Genomic DNA, 20,566 nt, shown 5'->3' on the forward strand with positions numbered 1-20,566 from the left:
ACTTCCACTCTCTGTCTTTAGTCTTATTATTCCACTTTTTGTTTTTCTCCTTTCACTTATATACCTAAAATAAGTTTTCCCCCCTTTACCCACTGATTGGGCCATTTTGTCTTCAGCCTGTGCTTTTGCACATCTGATTACCTTCTTAGCCTCCTTCTGTCTAACTAGATACACCTCTTTGTCCTCATTCTTCTGCGTCTGCTTAAATTTCTTAAAGGCCAACTTTTTGCTCTCACAATATTTGCTACATCTTTCGCTAACCACAATGGCTTCCTTTTCCTTGTGCTTTTCCTAACTCTTTTGACACAAAGTTCTGTTGCTTTCAGTATTGCACTTTTTAATTTTTCTCACTTCTCCTGCACCTTCATCAAGTTCCTCCACTCTGCCAAAGAATCCCTTACAGAGTTTCCCATCTCTACAAAATCAGCCTTCCTAAAATCTAACACCTTTGTTTTTGTGTGCGATGAGTCGTTCTCTGTCTTTATTTTGAACCATACTGCTTGATGGTCACTGGATCCCAGGTTTTCACCCACATTTACATCAGATATTCTGTCACCATTTGTAAGTATTAAGTCTAATATTGCGTCCTTACGAGTGGGCTCCCTCACCAATTGCTGGAGGGATGCTCCTTGCAAGGAATTCAGAATGTCCCTACTTCTGGTGGAACTTGCAACCAGTTTTCTTCATTCTTATTTGATTCACTGCCCCCCCCCCCCCCCCCCCTCTGCTAGTTTAAATAGTTGTTGATGAAGCTTCCAAACTTCTCACTTAGTATTCTCATTCCCCTTGAAGATGGGTGCAGGCCATCACTTTTTTATAAGGCTCTGTCTTGCCAGGAAGCTTGACTATGACCTAAATATCCAAATCTCTCCTCATTGCACCAAATCCTTAGCCATACATTGAAGTTTCTGATTTTCTGAGTTCCATCTTCCCCTCAGTGTACCTGCAATACCTTTGAAAAAGTTACAGTGGTTGCCACCTGTTTAAGAGCGGTTTCTAACTTCCTAAATTCATCTTGATGACATCCACCTCCCCATCTTTTCTTGCTGCCTTTACAATTCTTAGCATGCGTTCTTTATCTCTAGGAGCTGTGGCTCCAGGTAAGCACCTTACTTGTTTCTCTACTTTAGTAGCATTTCCCAGATTTACTCCTTTAATGATGGAATCTCCCAAGAGAAGTGCAGTCCTTTTGGATGTGAAATTTTCCTGGTCCTACAGTTAGAAGTCCCCATATCTTCCTGTTCTTTATTGCCTATGTTTGTCGTACATTCCAGCACTGCAATAGAAGCATATGATACCTGAGACACAGGAGAACTGGATCTGGCAACTTCGGAATAATGCTTGACACCAAATCCAGGGAAGTCGTAAAATTCGGATGCAGCAATCGGGAGTACTAGTTAACTGAAGAATGCCTACTTGGCAATAATAAAAACTAATGATTGTCTCCTAGGCAAAAATTGGGGAAAGACAGTACGGCTGTAGAAAAAAGAATGCCTCCTTGGAGAAAACTATTACCATAGTGAAGTTAGAGCACAAAGTCTTTATAACTGGAGACCTCAAAAAAAAAAGGGTAATGGGTTCCCTGGTAGCGATTATTTTGCATATGGTGACTGGAACAGAATAGTGGCTAGGTATCAGGTTAGTGGCTAGTTGACAAAAAGCGGGTGGGTAGCTGGAAAAGCTAGTCAGAGGTAATAAGCTGAACACCTGATGGTGGCTGGATTGAGAATCGCCACAAGAATGCACAATGAGGGGGTTTATCCTGGTTCACACGCAATGCTGTGGATATTGCATCGTTGCTGTCAGGACTCGGATCTCTGGATTTCCCAGCTGTGGCAGCAGTGGGCCAGTGGTGGATGCTGGGAACTGGAGCACTGGGGGTTATAGGCAAGGACAGTTCATATGAGGATCACTGGCACTGCGGGCACAGCTAGGTGGGGGAGTTGACAAGGATTCAGTACTGAATCCCGGCGGTCGGGATCCCCGGCGTTTAGAATCCCGACACCGGAATCCTGACAGCCGAAATGCCGTCAAGGGGGGGGGGGGGCGTGGATCGCCCCCCCTTGCGGGCTCGCTGCGCTCGCCACGCAAGCGGGCCCGGTGCCTCGCTACGCTCGGCACAGTAATTTATTTTCCCTCCAGGGGTGTCGTGGACACCCACGGAGGGAGGATGTGTCAGGATTTTGGCGGTCGGGATTCTGAACGCCGGGATCCCGACCGCCGGGATTTTAACTGCATCCCGTTGACAAGACTCTGGTAAGAGGCGCGGAGTCTAACACCGACGCTTTTCACCAGGGACCCCCGCAAGGAGGTTTGGATGCTGTGTTTGATGGCGAGTTCGTGGCTCTCTGACCTGAGTTCCCCACAGCTAACTGGCCAGTCACAGGAGATGGACGGTGACTAGTGTCAGTGAGCTTGGAGCTTGGAACTGAGGAACTTGGTCTGTGTTGGCCTGGCTGGCCGGAGAGATGACAATGGCTTGGGAGCCAATGAGTAGTCGATGGCCTGAGAGCCGACACAGAGTGTTGATGGCCTGGGAGCCTGGAGGAGTGTTGACGACCTGGGAGTCGACATGGACTGTAGATGGCATGGAAGCCAAAGGGGTGTTTACGATCTGGGAGTCGACATGGACTGTAGATGGCCTGGAAGCGGGAGGGGTGTTGCCGACCTGGGAGTACACACGGCTGTTGACGGCCTGGGAGCCGACACAGCTGTTGATGGCCTGGGAGCGGACATGGCAGTTGATGGCCTGGGAGCCGCTGGAGAGACTACCTGGCCTAGGAGCCAGGAGGGTACGTTGGCCTGGGAGCCAATAGGGTCTGTCTGGCCTAGGAGCCAGGAGGGCACTGTCAGTCAGTGTATTCTTCAGTCTGGAAGCTGGGGATGATTGCAGTGTCGACCTGGGAGTCGATGATGGCAGCGTCCACATGTTAGTCGATGATGGCAGCGTCAACCTGGCAGTCGATAACGGCAGAGTCGACCTGGGAGTTGGTGCTGTACTCAGGAAGCTGACTGTAAGCTGGATGCTGGAGACAATATAATAGCAGCTATAGCAGGTGGAATTAACCAGGCAAGGTGGTTGTAACAGCAGCAACAGGATGAGGTTCACTGTAGCAGGTACTCAGGTCAGTCTCTCGGAAACGCTCAGGAGAATGAGGAGTGAGGTTTAGAGTTGACGCCTGTGTCGACTAGAGAGATGAAGACGGTGATGGCCCTTTAAGACCAATAGCAAACTCTGCTGAGAGATGCTGGAGTGTTCCATATCTCTTCCATTGGGAGCTGGAGATGGTAACAGCGAGGAAGGTAACCTGGCAGGTGCAGAGAGAGAGCCAGGGAGCTTTGGTAACAGCAGGTAGCAGCAGCAGATTGCACAGAAAACCACAGGGACTCTGGACAGGAACCTGGAGCCTTGGGATGCTGACTTCTGAACACAGGGATCAGACTAGCTGTTCAAGGCCCTGAGCTCTTCTCAAGTGAATCCTTATATCCCGCTAGGTAGCTGGGGATTGGCTACTGACCGCAGCACCAATTAGGTCACAACCAGGAAGTGGGATTACTTGAATATACTTGGATCATGTGACCAGTGCTGAAGCCAGGGAGCCTCACAGGAGCTCAATCAAAGAGGAAAGCAGAGCAGCTGCAGCAACATGGACACAGACAAGCCTGGAAACATTGCAAATCAGAAAACTAATGTAAACTAAGTCAGGTTTGTGACAGTTGCGTGTGGACTAAATGCCGCTCACGACTGATTAGCTGGAACAGCTGGTCAGTAGTAAATAACAGAACACCTGGTGGTGTCTGGATGCGGAGTCACTCAGGAAAGTTGGTTAACTGGTGGCCTCCGGGGAAAGTGTATCAGATAGTGGCCGTAGGTTCACATGGCAACTCATAAGCTGCACAGCCAATCAAAAGGCTGCCTGTTGCTAAATGGGGGCCCAGAAGATACTGCTGCTCTGAGACTCGGAAGTGATTCCTGTCTGCTCTGAGGCTGAGATGTGAGGAACAGAGCGCAGAATCCACTGGAAATATAACCGGGGGATGGGGGGGGGGGGTTGCAAAGCATATTATATTTTTGCACCTGGGCCCACAACTCACTTGTTCCGCTTCTGGGTTAGACTGCGGGATAGGAAGAATTAGGCTGCAAGAGGGAAGTGTTAGACAGCCAGGGGGGGTGGGGGGGTGTTGGCTGCAGAGAGAGGTTAGAGTTAGGCTGTGGGGAGAAGGGTTAGGGTGCAGGGGAGTGGAAGGTTATTGTTAGGCTGCAGATGGGAAGGTTAAGGTTAGGCTTTGGGATGGGGGAGGTAAGGGATAGGCATTATGGGGAGGATAGGCTTTGGGGGAAGGGATTCAGCTGTAGGAGGGAATGGGGTAGAAAAAGCCTGCAGGAAGGGGAGGTTGAGGTTAGGCTATGGGTTAGGTTTAGTTTGAAAATTGAATGGTTAGAGTTAGGCTGTGGGGGGAAGGGTTAGAGCTAGGCTGTGGTGGGAAGTGTTAGAGCTAGGCTGTGGGAGGAAGGGTTAGGGTTAGGCTATGTGGGGGGGAAGGGTAAGAGTTAGGCTGTGGTGGGGAAGGGTTAGACTGTAAGGTAGGTTAAGGTTAGGCTGTTAGCAACGGTTAGGGATAGGCTGTGGGGGAAAAGAATAGAGCAAAACAAAAGAAAAGTACTGTAATGTCCTTTTATGTAGGTGCACCAAATTTGAATTAAAAATTTACTTTTATTAGACAATATATAAGAAATGCTGAATTTTAAAAGCAAACATGTAACAAACAATGGTGAGAATCAAACAACACTGGTGTTTAAAACAAAGGTGGCAGGCAGGTAGCACTGAATTCACTTAATAACACAATGTTGGCAGGGCCGGTGCAAGGTTTTATAGCACCCTAGGCAAAGCTTCTGCCTTCTGCGCCCCCGCCCCCCCCCATAACCAATTACCCATTTTATTAATAAATCAGACAATTACACACCGTGCACTTCCTCCTGCTCTCCCCATATGTCGGCCTATGGGGGGCTATGCTGGAGGGAGATCTGAGACCTCATCCGGCACAGCACCCCTTCCCCCATAGAAAGACATGTCATATACAGTATTCAGATCCCCTAATGCACAGCCTCCCCCAATAGGCAGACATGTCAGTCAAATGTTTTCTCCACACAGTTGTCAGTATGCCTGCAGACAATCCCAGGCACAAACAGACAGCTTATCCCCCCCTCCCCACTTCAGCACAGCCTCCGCAGTCAGTCAAATGTATTCCCCTTCCACAAACACACACACAGTAGTCAGTCTGCCATAATGCAGACAGTTGCATTTACAAACAGCCAGCCTGCCCCTGCCCCGACTCACAGTTATCAGCAGCACTGCCGCGGAGCTCCAGTCCTCAGTCCCCTGGTTTCTCAAGCTGTAAACACGTGACAACAGCCTGAGAGGAGCTGCTCCCCCTGCCTGCCAGTGGCTGCATCTTCGTGTGATAGAGATGACAGCCGCAGCAGGGAGGGAGTCAGACTGCCCCTCAGAATCGCCTCCGACCTGCCGCACAAACATCGGGACCACGACCGATATATTGGCAGCCAGGGGGGTTTCTATGTACTCGGAACACCCCCCCCCCCCACTGCGTGTGCGCCTGAAGAAAACAGGCAGCTATTCACAGAACCCGCTCCTGCCTCTAATATACTTAATTTAATTGTTGGGCTGAAGAAGAGGCGCCCTCTAGTGGCCAGCACCCTAGGCAGCTGCCTAAATCTGTCTAATGGAAGCTCCGGCCCTAAATGTAGGTGTGTCACAGACCCCTGTATGAATATAACCACTGCCCACTTAGGGTGAGGGGTTTTTCCCATGAGGAACGCACTGCTGTAGGCCCCACAAACTTAAGTGCTGACTCCAATACAAGCTCTCAAACCTTTTTATGTTATATGTATCTGTTTGGTTGTGTTATTGTCTGTCTGTGTCTAGTGCTTATTTTTAACAAATTACTATTAAAGAAATGCATTTAAACCATTTCATATACCAATCTAAACGTAAATAATGTATCACTAATTTTTCTAACAATTACTGTGTGTTTGGGTTCCCCTATTTCCTTCTGTTAAACTTACAATACTTACTTGAATTGATAAAAAAAAAATTTTCATGAAAAGAGTGCCCCGACAAAGAGAGAGTCTTTCCCTTCTTCCTCTTAAAAAACATTCAGAATGGTAAACCGTGCCAAAATTGGGTACTGAGGTTAGAACTATTGTGTAAGTAGTGTTTATCACAGTATCCCCTTTATAATGATGCTTCTGTGAGCCTAGTTCATACACTTGGGTGCCTTCTCCTGTTTTCAAAGTAAATGCGCTAACTGCAGAGTGGCAACAAAGTAATTAACATTTACTAATATATATTGCGTGCTTCCCTCTGTGGGGTATACATGGAATATTCTTTGGTGGCAACACTCTTGCTATAGCTAAGAATCTCCCACCACGAGACTGCACGTATGAGACCACAATTGAGGATGGCACCTGGACTGTTGTACAGTCACTTGTGCCAAAGTATCATGCACAGTCCAAGGGGAGGTAGTCCAATGGGGGGTAACGACACTTGGAATGAATCCTGAGCCCTTACAACGGCTGCGGGATCATCATGCTGGTGGACACACAATCAGTAATTACATTGATATGAAAAATAATAAAAGTGTCAGTGTGCTACACTGCCTGTGCACCGCTAGCCGGCACGCGCTTCACAGATTAGCTTCTTCAGGGCCAACCCAACCCCGGATCTGACATGGTTTATATACCGTGGGCAGTGTGGCTCAGTCCAATCAGCAAAGGAATAGGGGGAAAAGAATAGGCTGCAGGGTTGGAGGAGGTTATGGTTACACTGCAAATGGGGGACATTGGGGTTAGGCTATGAGGGTGGGGTAGATCAGAATTAGGTTTTGGGAAAGGATGGATTAGGGTTAGTCTGCAGGGGGTAGGTTTAGGATTAGGCTGTTGGTTGGGAAGGTTAGGCAGCCAGGGGGAGATAAGGGTTAGTAGTGTTCATTCTAGCACCCGCTATATTTGAAAACCCATGCAGTTCCTCTTCCCTGCCTGGGGTATCGCTGTCTACTGTAGAGGTTCTAGCACAGTGTGGTCTGTATATCAGCAAATTGCAAACCAGACCTGTGCTAGGAACACCCCAGCAGACAGCGACACCCCAGGCAGGAAGGAGAAACTGTATGTGTTTTCAAATATGGTGGGTGCTAGAATGAACACTAGGTTAGTCTATGGGGGAAGTTTAGGATTATGTTGCAGGGGAGTTAGGGGTAGAATGTGGGTAGCAGGGTTATGGTGCTGGGGGAGGTTATGGTTAGGCTACTGGGGTGGGTGAGGTTATGGTTAGGCTGCACAATGGGGAGGTTAGGTTTGTGCTATGGGGGAAGGATAAGGTTGCCGTGGGGTATGGTCAGCTACTAGGGGTAAAACTTGCCCAGTGCCAAAGTCTACTCACTTACGCTGTCAACTAGAGAAAAGGGGGGGCCCAGACTGACACGGCAGACATTTATAATAATACACATGTAAAATGGATGTTATTAAAGCTCATCTAGGCCTGTGTTATCAGTACTATAGATCCAATGCATATAGGACCTGTTAGTAACAATGATCTAAATTCACATTATCTGACCCTGGATTTTATAAGAAATGACCCAAATCTCACTGATATTTTCAGAAAAGTCTAAAAATAGTTCCTCTGGGCTATGATCGTGTTCCCCTCAGTAACCAGTGACCATGTGTGTAATGTGATGTCTGTGGCTACTAGTGCCTGTGAGGAGAGAAGTTACTCACTTTCCGGTAAGTGTAAGAAAGGGAGTGGGATCAACCTCCACCAGCGCTAGATAAAATAGAGAAACAACTTCCCTTGTTGTGTGTTTAGATTCCTCTTTACAGGATACCGGCAATACAGCTGTTTTCTTCAGCTCACATTCAGGTGCACATGTGGAGAAAATACATAATCCACATAGTGTATACCGGTATTTTAATTACACAACATATAAGTACATCAGCACAAACGAAAATGACAATAAAAGTAATTGTATGCACACAATAAAAATCCAAGGAGCAAGTACAGAGTGGCAAGATATATGCAGGGAATTACCAAATGGCCCGGGTACCAAATGGCCCGGGTACCAAATGGCCCGGGTACCAAATGGCCCGGGTACCAACAGGATCAAGACACCGCAGTGGGTAAGACGTCCTCCACAATCTGTCCAGTCTCCCTTGCTAGGCGGCCAAGCAAGGGAGACTGGACGGATTGTGGAGGACGTCTTACCCACTGCGGTGTCTTGATCCTGTTGGTACCCGGGCCATTTGGTGACTATACACATGCGCAGATTGAACTATATTTTTATATGGTTCACACTATAGCTGGTAATTCCCTGCATATATCTTGCCACTCTGTACTTGCTCCTTGGATTTTTATTATGTGCATACAATTGCTTTTATTGTCATTTTCGTTTGTGCTGATGTACTTATATGTTGTGTAATTAAAATACCGGTATACACTATGTGGATTATGTATTTTCTCCACATGTGCACCTGAATGTGAGCTGAAGAAAACAGCTGTATTGCCGGTATCCTGTAAAGAGGAATCTAAACACACAACAAGGGAAGTTGTTTCTCTATTTTATCTAGCGCTGGTGGAGGTTGATCCCACTCCCTTTCTTACACTATTGTCTTTTTGGGTGCTAGAGAAACACCCTAGGGATAGAACCACCCCTGCAGCTGGTGCGCACTTGATACACTTACTCTTTCTTTTCATTGTTGCACTTTCCGGTAAGTGTTGGGACACATCAGCCAACGCCGGGAACCTGAGCACCATGTTCTCCAGATGGTGGAGGAACGTCTCACAGGCCGGTTCTCCCTTCTGTAGTATAATGTCTATCAGCTTCTCAGCTCTCTCTGCTGGGGTCTCAGCCTTGTACTGATCTATGTACTCCTGGGGGGTAATGAGGTGGAGAGAGTCCAGCTCCTCACACAAACCGTCCACATTCTCCTCAAACACTTCCAATAACTTCTGCCTATAGCTTGTAATAGTCTGCGAAGCTTCTCTTATGGGAACCAGTGTTTTCTGAGGTATACTACCTGAAAATAAGTAAAAGCGTAACAATTTTAAACAATTCTTTACCGTAATGTTGTTGGTTATTGAATAACATCACATACAATAGGACTATTGAAAGGTTCTTTTAACAGACAAAAAAACCTAGTTAAAAGACTGCAATTGATGATTTCTATTAATTCACCATTCAGATGTAACAGGATCATGGCGTGGTTAATTTATTGTACAGAATGTAGGTAATGGACAAGTCCGATCCAAGAGTAAGGATTTAATCATTCTTATTTACACATTTTAAGGTTAATTTTCCATATGTATTGTATTTTTCCTCATATTTATTTTTGACCATGGCAGTTCAGTTTTTTATGTGAATGTATTTTGCATTATGACCTGATAAAAACATCCAATGATATGCACCCACTGGTGAAAATTACATAAAAGTAACTTACATAACAATAGGAAAAAATTGATTTTCACGCCATATTTGAGCAGAATCATCAAAACTGATCATATTCTTCAACACTGGTTTGCTATTCCTCCTTAAACTCCTAAGGGACTTGATAGAGATGGATATAGCACAAAAACGTTTTTGATTTAAAAAAACAAACAAACACTGAATTTCTGAAATATTAGAAAGAAAAATCGGACGCAGGTAAATGAAATATGTCAAGAGCAATTTAGGGTTTTATTGCCCACTAGTTTTTATATATATATATCTCTATTATTATATAATGTTCATGACATAGTTCATATGTGCAAAAATAGACGTCTAGTGTTGATGGTTAGGTACTTGTGGATTATCACGGCTCCCAAGATTTCCATCTTATACAATTTAAAATTGTATACCATTGTATATGGCATACAATGAGATGAGATGAGATTTTAAATTGTATAAGCACCCTAATGGGTGCTTTCAATGTTAATTGGTCCCCCTATAAGATTTTTAATTGTATAAGCACCGTAATGGGTGCTTACAATGTTAAATGCACCCCCACGCCACCACCACTATCAACGCCAATGCCACGAGGGGTGGCGGTACGCGTCCTCCGACCTTTTCATACCCCCACTATCCATGTCGGCATGGAGTTGATTTTATATAGTGTGGCGAGGGGACGCGTAATACATGTAAAGTAAAACGAGGCCCCTCACGGGCCTCGCTGCGCTCACAACACTATATAAAATCAACTCCATGCCGACATGGATAGTGGGGGTATGAAAAGGTCGGAGGACGCGTACCGCTGCACTCGCCACGCTTCGGGTTGGCGTTGATAGTGGTGGTGGCGTGGGGGTGCATTTAACATTGTAAGCACCCATTACAGTGCTTATACAATTAAAAATCTTATATGGGTGCCAATTAACATTGAAAGCACCCATTAGTGTGTGTGTGAGGGGGGGGGGGGGGGTTACCAGTTTCTAGATTATACCAGGTGGTATAATATAATCTCCGGCTTGACGGAGGGTATCTTTCACTGTGTGAGGTACAGAGCCTGTTTTCATGGAATTAAGCATCAATGTCCTTTCCGGAAATTATATATATAAGTTATATATATATCTAAGTTATACTACATAATAGATGGCTGGAACTTGCTGTAACCTGAGTCCTCAGATGATATAATCATACAAAGTATTGTTATTAATAAAGCAGAAATACCCCTCTACAGTACTTAGGTATACACATAAATATTAAATAGGACTTCCAAGATTAATTTACTACAATTATCATTAGTATGTATTTACTAAAATACTCATGCAAGCTAATAGCATCTCTTTAGTCCTATAAAATTAATTCCTGATGAGTATTATATTATACTGTGCCATTGACAGATAGTATTGTAATTCTTGTATTGATAAGTGAGATATGTGAAGAATCATAGATAAATATTCAGTACTTATGTAATATCTGGGCGCCCGATTAATCGCGTCACATGCCACTAATTAAGGCATGCGATGCGATGGGACCCGATTTACGGGTCCAAAGACCCTAAAGCATACAATTTTTAATCACATCGCATCACATGCCATTACAAATCGCATACGATGTGATTACACCCGATTTTTAGTTTAACATGCACCCTAATGGTTGACTAGTATGTTAAATGGACCTTTTCATACCCCCACTATCCATGTGGGCATGGAGTTGATTTTACAGTATATAGTGTGGCGAGCACAGCGAGCCACCGAGCCCAAATCGTGGCAAGCGGACGCGTAATCCCGTTACCCGGGGACGCGTAATCCACGTTACCCGTTTATCGGGGACCCTCGCGGGCTCACTACGCTTCGGGCTTGAAGGCTCGCTACACTCGCCGAACTATATAAAGTCAACTCCATGCCCACATGGATAGTGGGGGTATGAAAATGTCCATTTATCATACACACATGGGTGACCATACAATTAAAAATCAGGTCTTTCCAATTGAAAATCGCAACGCATGGTACATGCGATTCGATTTCAAAATTGGGTGCCCAGATATTACATAAGTACCAAATATTCTAATGTAGTGTGTTGCAGTAGAATGTTAGGATTTACCATTTGAGTGCCAAGTGAATTTGTCAAATTAGGTGTGAACATTGCCAAGCAAACATTTTTTTTCATCATAATGACCTGTGATGTTACTTTTATAGAGGAAATATATATATTTTTTAATAAAATGATTTATTTGAATTTATATAACATATGTGGGAGATACCGGCATTTTTAGCGGATATTTTGCACATCTCTCACAGAGCTGTTGGCACTCAAAAAAAGGGTGACAGTCTCCCTCACCTGATATTAAATTATTCAGAAGCTTTATCAATTGTGATCACTTTTTAATTGTTTTAAATATGTATCAATAAATGTGTAAAACATTTCCTATTCACGCTGTGTGAAACAATTTTAATTTATTCCTCATAGAAGCGGTCACATTGCTACAGATCACATTAATAGCCGGTCTGCATATCGTGGTTTTACATCACTGCCCCCCTTCTGACGGTCGACCTTTTCATCATCGGTCATCTGACAAAAGCCCCATGTCCCCAGGGTGCTGGATGCCATGGATTGCTCTGCTCAGGGAACCTGCCCTGGCTCAGGTGAATATGATTCCTCGCTAACACTGCTACAGACAAACGTATCCCAGAAATACAGTATCAGTGCAGTAAGTTCCAGACTCACCTGTGACACCTGACTCTATCTGCCCAATAGGATTCGGTCGCGCTGTTATAGCAGCTGGTTCTCCATCTACATTGGTGCCGCTGCCTGGGCCACATGCTCCAGGGACCTCGTGCTCTCCAGCTTGTTGAGTCTCTGTGTCCTGGTGGAACAAAACATGGTTAGGATTACTGTACAGGTCACCTATGGGACCTGGGGCAATGTATACTGGTGGAATAGGGTGTTGTGAATCTCCCCAGGGGAGCCAGGGAATTACCTGGAAAGTTATAAAGTAAAGATATAGCACCCACAGTTTGGGGCGAAAGCGCTGATAGAACCACATGGAAGTGTATGAAGGGGATGCAGATAAAATCCCGGCGGTCCGGAACCCAGCGTTCAGAATCCCGAAGCCGGAATCCCGACACATTCTCCCTCCGTGGGTGTCCACGACACCCATGGAGGGAGAATAAATTAGTGTGCCGAGCGTAGCGAGGCACCGGGCCCGCTGTGTGGTGAGCGCAGCGAGCGCGCATCCACATCCCCCCCCCTTGTCGGCATTTCGGCTGTCGTGATTCCGGCGTCGGGATTCTGAACGCCGGGATCCCGACCGCCGGGATTCAGTATTAAATCCGTATGAAGGCAGCAGAGAATCCACCATGGACTTGGTTCAGGGTATTATAGTGAGAAAAGGGAGATAAAGTAACAAAGGACCCTGGCAACTGGACACATGGGCAAACACCATTGTTACAAGGCCAGTGGCAAAGAAGCTGGATATAAGAGGCAATTCAGACCTAATCGTACATGTCCAATATCACACCCGGTCCTGATGGTGCAGGTTTGCACATGTGTCAATATGTGCACGTGCAAACCCCGAGAGAGAACTCCTGTTGTGCCCCCTGAAAATCAGGCATGTCCATGCATCCACGGGGCGGGCAGCTGAGGTCACATGACATCAGTGCCCACCCCCTGTTCGCCAGATAGCGGCCATCTAAAAAGTAATTATAGAGCGAAGGCCGGAGAAACCATTTGATGGTGAGTGACCACTGAATGATATCTCCAAGGTGGGAATGTGATTGGATAGGAGAGGATATGTGTGACCTGTACAGTGGTGATGTGATTGGATAGGAGAGGATATGTGTGGTCTGTACAGTGGGGATGTGATTGGATAGGAGAGGATATGTGTGGTCTGTACAGTGGGGATGTGATTGGATAGGACAGAGGATATGTGAGGCCTGTACAGTGGGGATGTGATTGGATAGGAGAGGATATGTGTGGCCTGTACAGTGGAGTTGTGATTGGAAAGGACAGAGGATATGTGTGGTCTGTACAGTGGGGATGTGATTGGATAGGACAGAGGATATGTGGTCTGTACAGTGGGGATGTGATTGGATAGGAGAGGATATGTGTGGTCTGTACAGTGAGGATGTGATTGGATAGGACAGAGGACATGTTTGGCCTGTACAGTGGGGATGTGATTGGATAGGACAGAGGATATGTGTGGCCTGTACAGTGGGGATGTGATTGGGTAGGACAGAGGATATGTTTGGCCTGTACAGTGGGGATGTGATTGGATAGGACAGAGGATATGTGTGGCCTGTACAGTGGGGATGTGATTGGGTAGGACAGAGGATATGTGTGGCCTGTACAGTGGGGATGTGATTGGATAGGAGAGGATATGTGTGGCCTGTACAGTGGGGATGTGATTGGATAGGAGAGGATATGTGTGGTCTGTACAGTGGGGATGTGATTGGATAGGAGAGGACATGTGTGGTCTGTACAGTGGGGATGTGATTGGATAGGACAGAGGACATGTGTGGCCTGTACAGTGGGGATGCGACTGGATAGGAGAGGATATGTGTGGCATGTACAGTGGGGATGTGATTGGATAGGAGAGGACATGTGTGGTCTGTACAGTGGGGATGTGATTGGATAGGACAGAGGACATGTGTGGCCTGTACAGTGGGGATGTGACTGGATAGGAGAGGATATGTGTGGCATGTACAGTGGGGATGTGATTGGATAGGACAGAGGATATGTGTGGCCTGTACAGTGGGGATGTGATTGGATAGGACCAGAGGATATGTTTGGCCTGTACAGTGGGGATGTGATTGGATAGGACAGAGGATATGTGTGGTCTGTACAGTGGGGATGTGATTGGATAGGACAGAGGATATGTGGTCTGTACAGAGGGGATGTGATTGGATAGGAGAGGATATGTGTGGCCTGTTCAGTGGGGGTGTGATTGGATAGGACAGAGGATATGTGTGGCCCGTACGGTGGGGATGTGATGGGTAGGACAGAGGATGTGTGGCCTGTACAGTGGGGATGTGATTGGATAGGAGAGGATATGTGTGGTCTGTACAGTGGGGATGTGATTGGATAGGAGAGGATATGTGTGGCCTGTACAGTGGGGATGTGATTGGAAAGGACAGAGGATATGTGTGGACTGTACAATGGGGATGTGATTGGATAGGACAGAGGATATGTGTGGTCTGTACAGTGGGGATGTGATTGGATAAGAGAGGATGTGTGGCCTGTACAGTGGGGATGTGATTGGATAGGACAGAGAATATGTGTGGTCTATACAATGGGGATGTGATTGGATAGGAGAGGATATGTGTGGTCTGTACAGTGGGGATGTGATTGGATAGGAGAGGATATGTGTGGCCTGTACAGTGGGGGTGTGATTGGATAGGAGAGGATATGTGTGGACTGTACAGTGGGGATGTGATTGGATAGGACAGAGGATATGTGTGGCCTGTACAGTTGGGATGTGATTGGATAGGACAGAGGATATGTGTGGTCGGTACAGTGGGGATGTGATTGGATAGGACAGAGGATATGTGTGGTCTGTACAGTGGGGATGTGATTGGATAAGAGAGGATATGTGTGGCCTGTACAGTGGGGATGTGATTGGAAAGGACAGAGGATATGTGTGGACTGTACAATGGGGATGTGATTGGATAGGACAGAGGATATGTGTGGTCTGTACAGTGGGGATGTGATTGGATAAGAGAGGATATGAGTGGCCTGTACAGTGGGGATGTGATTGGATAGGACAGAGAATATGTGTGGTCTATACAATGGGGATGTGATTGGATAGGAGAGGATATGTGTGGCCTGTACAGTGGGGATGTGATAGGAGAGGACAGAGAATATGTGTGGTCTGTACAGTGGGATGTGATTGGATAGGGACAGGATATGTGTGGCCTGTACAGTGGGGATGTGATTGGATAGGAGGGGATATGTGTGGCCTGTACAGTGGGGATGTGATTGGATAGGACAGAGGATATGTGTGGCCTGTACAGTGGGGATGTGATTGGATAGGACAGAGGATATGAGTGGTCTATACAATGGGGATGTGATTGGATAGGAGAGGATATGTGTGGCCTGTACAGTGGGGATGTGATTGGATAGGAGAGGATATGTGTGGCCTGTACAGTGCGGATGTCATTGTATAGGAGAGCATAAGTGTGGCTTGTACAGTGGGGATGTGATTGGATAGGAGAGGATATGTGTGGTCTGTGCAGTGGAGTTGTGATTGGATAGGACAGAGGATATGTGTGGCCTGTACAGTGGGGATGTGATTGGATAGGACAGAGGATATGCGTGGCCTGTACAGTGGGGATGTGATTGGATAGGACAGAGGATATGTGTGGCCTGAACGGATCCGATACGATTTCCCGGCGGTCGGAATCCCGACACTGGAATCCCGACAAGGGGGGGACATGGATCGCCCCCCCTTGCGGGCTCGCTGCGCTCGCCACGCAGCGGGCCCGGTGCCTCGCTACGCTCGGCACGCTATTTTATTCTCCCTCTATGGGTGTCGTGGACACCCACGGAGGGAGAAAGTTTCGGGATTTCGGCGGTCGGGATTCCAGTGTCGGGATTCCGACCGCCGGGATCCCGACCGCCGGCAAATCAACTGCATCCCGCCTGAACAGTGGGGATGTGATTGGATAGGACAGAGGATATGTGTGGCCTGTACAGAGGGGATGTGATTGGATAGGAGACGATGTGTGTGGCCTGTACAGTGGGGATGTGATTGGATAGGAGACGATGTGTGTGGCCTGTACAGTGGGGATGTGATTGGATAGGAGACGATGTGTGTGGCCTGTACAGTGGGGATGTGATTGGATAGGAGACGATGTGTGGCCTGTACAGTGGGGATGTGATTGGATAGGAGAGGATATGTGTGGCCTGTACAGTGGGGATGTGATTGGATAGGACAGAGGATATGTGTGGCCTGTACAGTGGGGATGTGATTGGATAGGACAGAGGATATGTGTGGCCTGTACAGTGGGGATGTGATTGGATAGGAGAGGATATGTGTGGCCTGTACAGTGGGGATGTGATTGGATAGGACAGAGGATATGTGTGGCCTGTACAGTGGCGAAGTGATTGGATAGGAGACGATGTGTGTGGCCTGCACAGTGGGGATGTGATTGGATAGGAGTTTATGTGTGTGATCTGTACAGTGGGGATGTGATTGGATAGGAGAGGATATGTGTGGTCTGTACAGTGGGGATGTGATTGGATAGGACAGAGGATATGTGTGGCCTGTACAGTGGGGATGTAATTGGATAGTAGAGGATGTGTGTGGCCTGTACAGTGGGTATGTGATTGGATAGGACAGAGGATATGTGTGGCCTGTACAGTGGGGATGTGATTGGATAGGAGACGATGTGTGTGGCCTGTACAGTGGGGATGTGATTGGATAGGAGAGGTTGTGTGGCCTGTACAGTGGGGATGTGATTGGATAGGAGAGGATATGTGTGGACTGTACAGTGGGGATGTAATTGGATAGGAGGGGATATGTGTGGCCTGTACAGTGGGGATGTGATTGGATAGGACAGAGGATATGTGTGGTCTGTACAGTGCGGATGTGATTGGATAGGAGAGGATATGTGTGGACTGTAAAGTGCGGATGTCATTGTATAGGAGAGCATAAATGTCGCCTGTACAGTGGGGATGTGATTGGATAGGAGAGGATATGTGTGGTCTATGCAGTGGGGATGTGATTGGATAGGAGAGGATATGTGTGGCCTGTACAGTGGAGATGTGATTGGATAGGACAGAGGATATGTGTGGTCTGTACAGTGCGGATGTGATTGGATAGGAGAGGATATGTGTGGCCTGTACAGTGGGGATGTGATTGGATAGGACAGAGGATATGTGTGGCCTGTACAGTGGGGATGTGATTGGATAGGACAGAGGATATGTGTGGCCTGTACAGTGGGGATGTGATTGGATAGGAGAGGATATGTGTGGTCTGTACAGTGGGGATGTGATTGGATAGGACAGGATATGTGTGGCCTGTACAGTGGGGATGTGATTGGATAGGAGGGGATATGTGTGGCCTGTACAGTGGGGATGTGATTGGATAGGACAGAGGATATGTGTGGCCTGTACAGTGGGGATGTGATTGGATAGGACAGAGGATATGAGTGGTCTATACAATGGGGATGTGATTGGATAGGAGAGGATATGTGTGGCCTGTACAGTGGGGATGTGATTGGATAGGAGAGGATATGTGTGGCCTGTACAGTGCGGATGTCATTGTATAGGAGAGCATAAGTGTGGCTTGTACAGTGGGGATGTGATTGGATAGGAGAGGATATGTGTGGTCTGTGCAGTGGAGTTGTGATTGGATAGGACAGAGGATATGTGTGGCCTGTACAGTGGGGATGTGATTGGATAGGACAGAGGATATGCGTGGCCTGTACAGTGGGGATGTGATTGGATAGGACAGAGGATATGTGTGGCCTGAACGGATCCGATACGATTTCCCGGCGGTCGGAATCCCGACACTGGAATCCCGACAAGGGGGGGACATGGATCGCCCCCCCTTGCGGGCTCGCTGCGCTCGCCACGCAGCGGGCCCGGTGCCTCGCTACGCTCGGCACGCTATTTTATTCTCCCTCTATGGGTGTCGTGGACACCCACGGAGGGAGAAAGTTTCGGGATTTCGGCGTCGGGATTCCAGTGTCGGGATTCCGACCGCCGGGATCCCGACCGCCGGCAAATCAACTGCATCCCGCCTGAACAGTGGGGATGTGATTGGATAGGACAGAGGATATGTGTGGCCTGTACAGAGGGGATGTGATTGGATAGGAGACGATGTGTGTGGCCTGTACAGTGGGGATGTGATTGGATAGGAGACGATGTGTGTGGCCTGTACAGTGGGGATGTGATTGGATAGGAGACGATGTGTGTGGCCTGTACAGTGGGGATGTGATTGGATAGGAGACGATGTGTGGCCTGTACAGTGGGGATGTGATTGGATAGGAGAGGATATGTGTGGCCTGTACAGTGGGGATGTGATTGGATAGGACAGAGGATATGTGTGGCCTGTACAGTGGGGATGTGATTGGATAGGACAGAGGATATGTGTGGCCTGTACAGTGGGGATGTGATTGGATAGGAGAGGATATGTGTGGCCTGTACAGTGGGGATGTGATTGGATAGGACAGAGGATATGTGTGGCCTGTACAGTGGCGAAGTGATTGGATAGGAGACGATGTGTGTGGCCTGCACAGTGGGGATGTGATTGGATAGGAGTTTATGTGTGTGATCTGTACAGTGGGGATGTGATTGGATAGGAGAGGATATGTGTGGTCTGTACAGTGGGGATGTGATTGGATAGGACAGAGGATATGTGTGGCCTGTACAGTGGGGATGTAATTGGATAGTAGAGGATGTGTGTGGCCTGTACAGTGGGTATGTGATTGGATAGGACAGAGGATATGTGTGGCCTGTACAGTGGGGATGTGATTGGATAGGAGACGATGTGTGTGGCCTGTACAGTGGGGATGTGATTGGATAGGAGAGGTTGTGTGGCCTGTACAGTGGGGATGTGATTGGATAGGAGAGGATATGTGTGGACTGTACAGTGGGGATGTAATTGGATAGGAGGGGATATGTGTGGCCTGTACAGTGGGGATGTGATTGGATAGGACAGAGGATATGTGTGGTCTGTACAGTGCGGATGTGATTGGATAGGAGAGGATATGTGTGGACTGTAAAGTGCGGATGTCATTGTATAGGAGAGCATAAATGTCGCCTGTACAGTGGGGATGTGATTGGATAGGAGAGGATATGTGTGGTCTATGCAGTGGGGATGTGATTGGATAGGAGAGGATATGTGTGGCCTGTACAGTGGAGATGTGATTGGATAGGACAGAGGATATGTGTGGTCTGTACAGTGCGGATGTGATTGGATAGGAGAGGATATGTGTGGCCTGTACAGTGGGGATGTGATTGGATAGGACAGAGGATATGTGTGGCCTGTACAGTGGGGATGTGATTGGATAGGACAGAGGATATGTGTGGCCTGTACAGTGGGGATGTGATTGGATAGGAGAGGATATGTGTGGCCTGTACAGTGGGGATGTGATTGGATAGGAGAGGATATGTGTGGCCTGTACAGTGGGGATGCGATTGGATAGGACAGAGGATATGTGTGGTCAGAACAGTGGGGATGCGATTGGATAGGAGAGGATGTGTGTGGCCTGTACAGTGGGATGTGATTGGATAGGAGAGGATATATGTGGTCTGTACAGTGGGGATGTGATTGGATAGGAGTTTATGTGTGTGATCTGTACAGTGGGGATGTGATTGGATAGGAGAGGATATGTGTGGTCTGTACAGTGGGGATGTGATTGGATAGGACAGAGGATATGTGTGGCCTGTACAGTGGGGATGTAATTGGATAGTAGAGGATGTGTGTGGCCTGTACAGTGGGGATGTGATTGGATAGGAGAGGATATGTGTGGCCTGTACAGTGGGGATGCGATTGGATAGGACAGAGGATATGTGTGGTCAGAACAGTGGGGATGCGATTGGATAGCAGAGGATATGTGTGGCCTGTACAGTGGCGAAGTGATTGGATAGGAGACGATGTGTGTGGCCTGCACAGTGGGGATGTGATTGGATAGGAGTTTATGTGTGTGATCTGTACAGTGGGGATGTGATTGGATAGGAGAGGATATGTGTGGTCTGTACAGTGGGGATGTGATTGGATAGGACAGAGGATATGTGTGGCCTGTACAGTGGGGATGTAATTGGATAGTAGAGGATGTGTGTGGCCTGTACAGTGGGTATGTGATTGGATAGGACAGAGGATATGTGTGGCCTGTACAGTGGGGATGTGATTGGATAGGAGACGATGTGTGTGGCCTGTACAGTGGGGATGTGATTGGATAGGAGAGGTTGTGTGGCCTGTACAGTGGGGATGTGATTGGATAGGAGAGGATATGTGTGGACTGTACAGTGGGGATGTAATTGGATAGGAGGGGATATGTGTGGCCTGTACAGTGGGGATGTGATTGGATAGGACAGAGGATATGTGTGGTCTGTACAGTGCGGATGTGATTGGATA

At 47.4% G+C, this 20,566-nt stretch overlaps 1 pseudogene across 1 annotated transcript in view; it reads right to left on the reverse strand.

Annotated features, from left to right (window-relative positions):
* Positions 1-20,566, reverse strand: part of LOC146019784 (interferon-induced very large GTPase 1-like) — a 54,859-nt pseudogene that overhangs the window by 12,162 nt on the left and 22,131 nt on the right. The window contains exons 3-4 of the transcript XR_014450671.1: positions 12,211-12,349; positions 8,753-9,088 (exon numbers count right to left, since the gene is read on the reverse strand). The product of XR_014450671.1 is annotated as an interferon-induced very large GTPase 1-like (transcript). The remainder of the gene's footprint in view (positions 1-8,752; positions 9,089-12,210; positions 12,350-20,566) is intronic.

This window comes from Crinia signifera, chromosome 7, assembly GCF_055691185.1.
Source record: "Crinia signifera chromosome 7, ASM5569118v1, whole genome shotgun sequence".
NCBI lineage: Eukaryota > Metazoa > Chordata > Amphibia > Anura > Myobatrachidae > Crinia > Crinia signifera.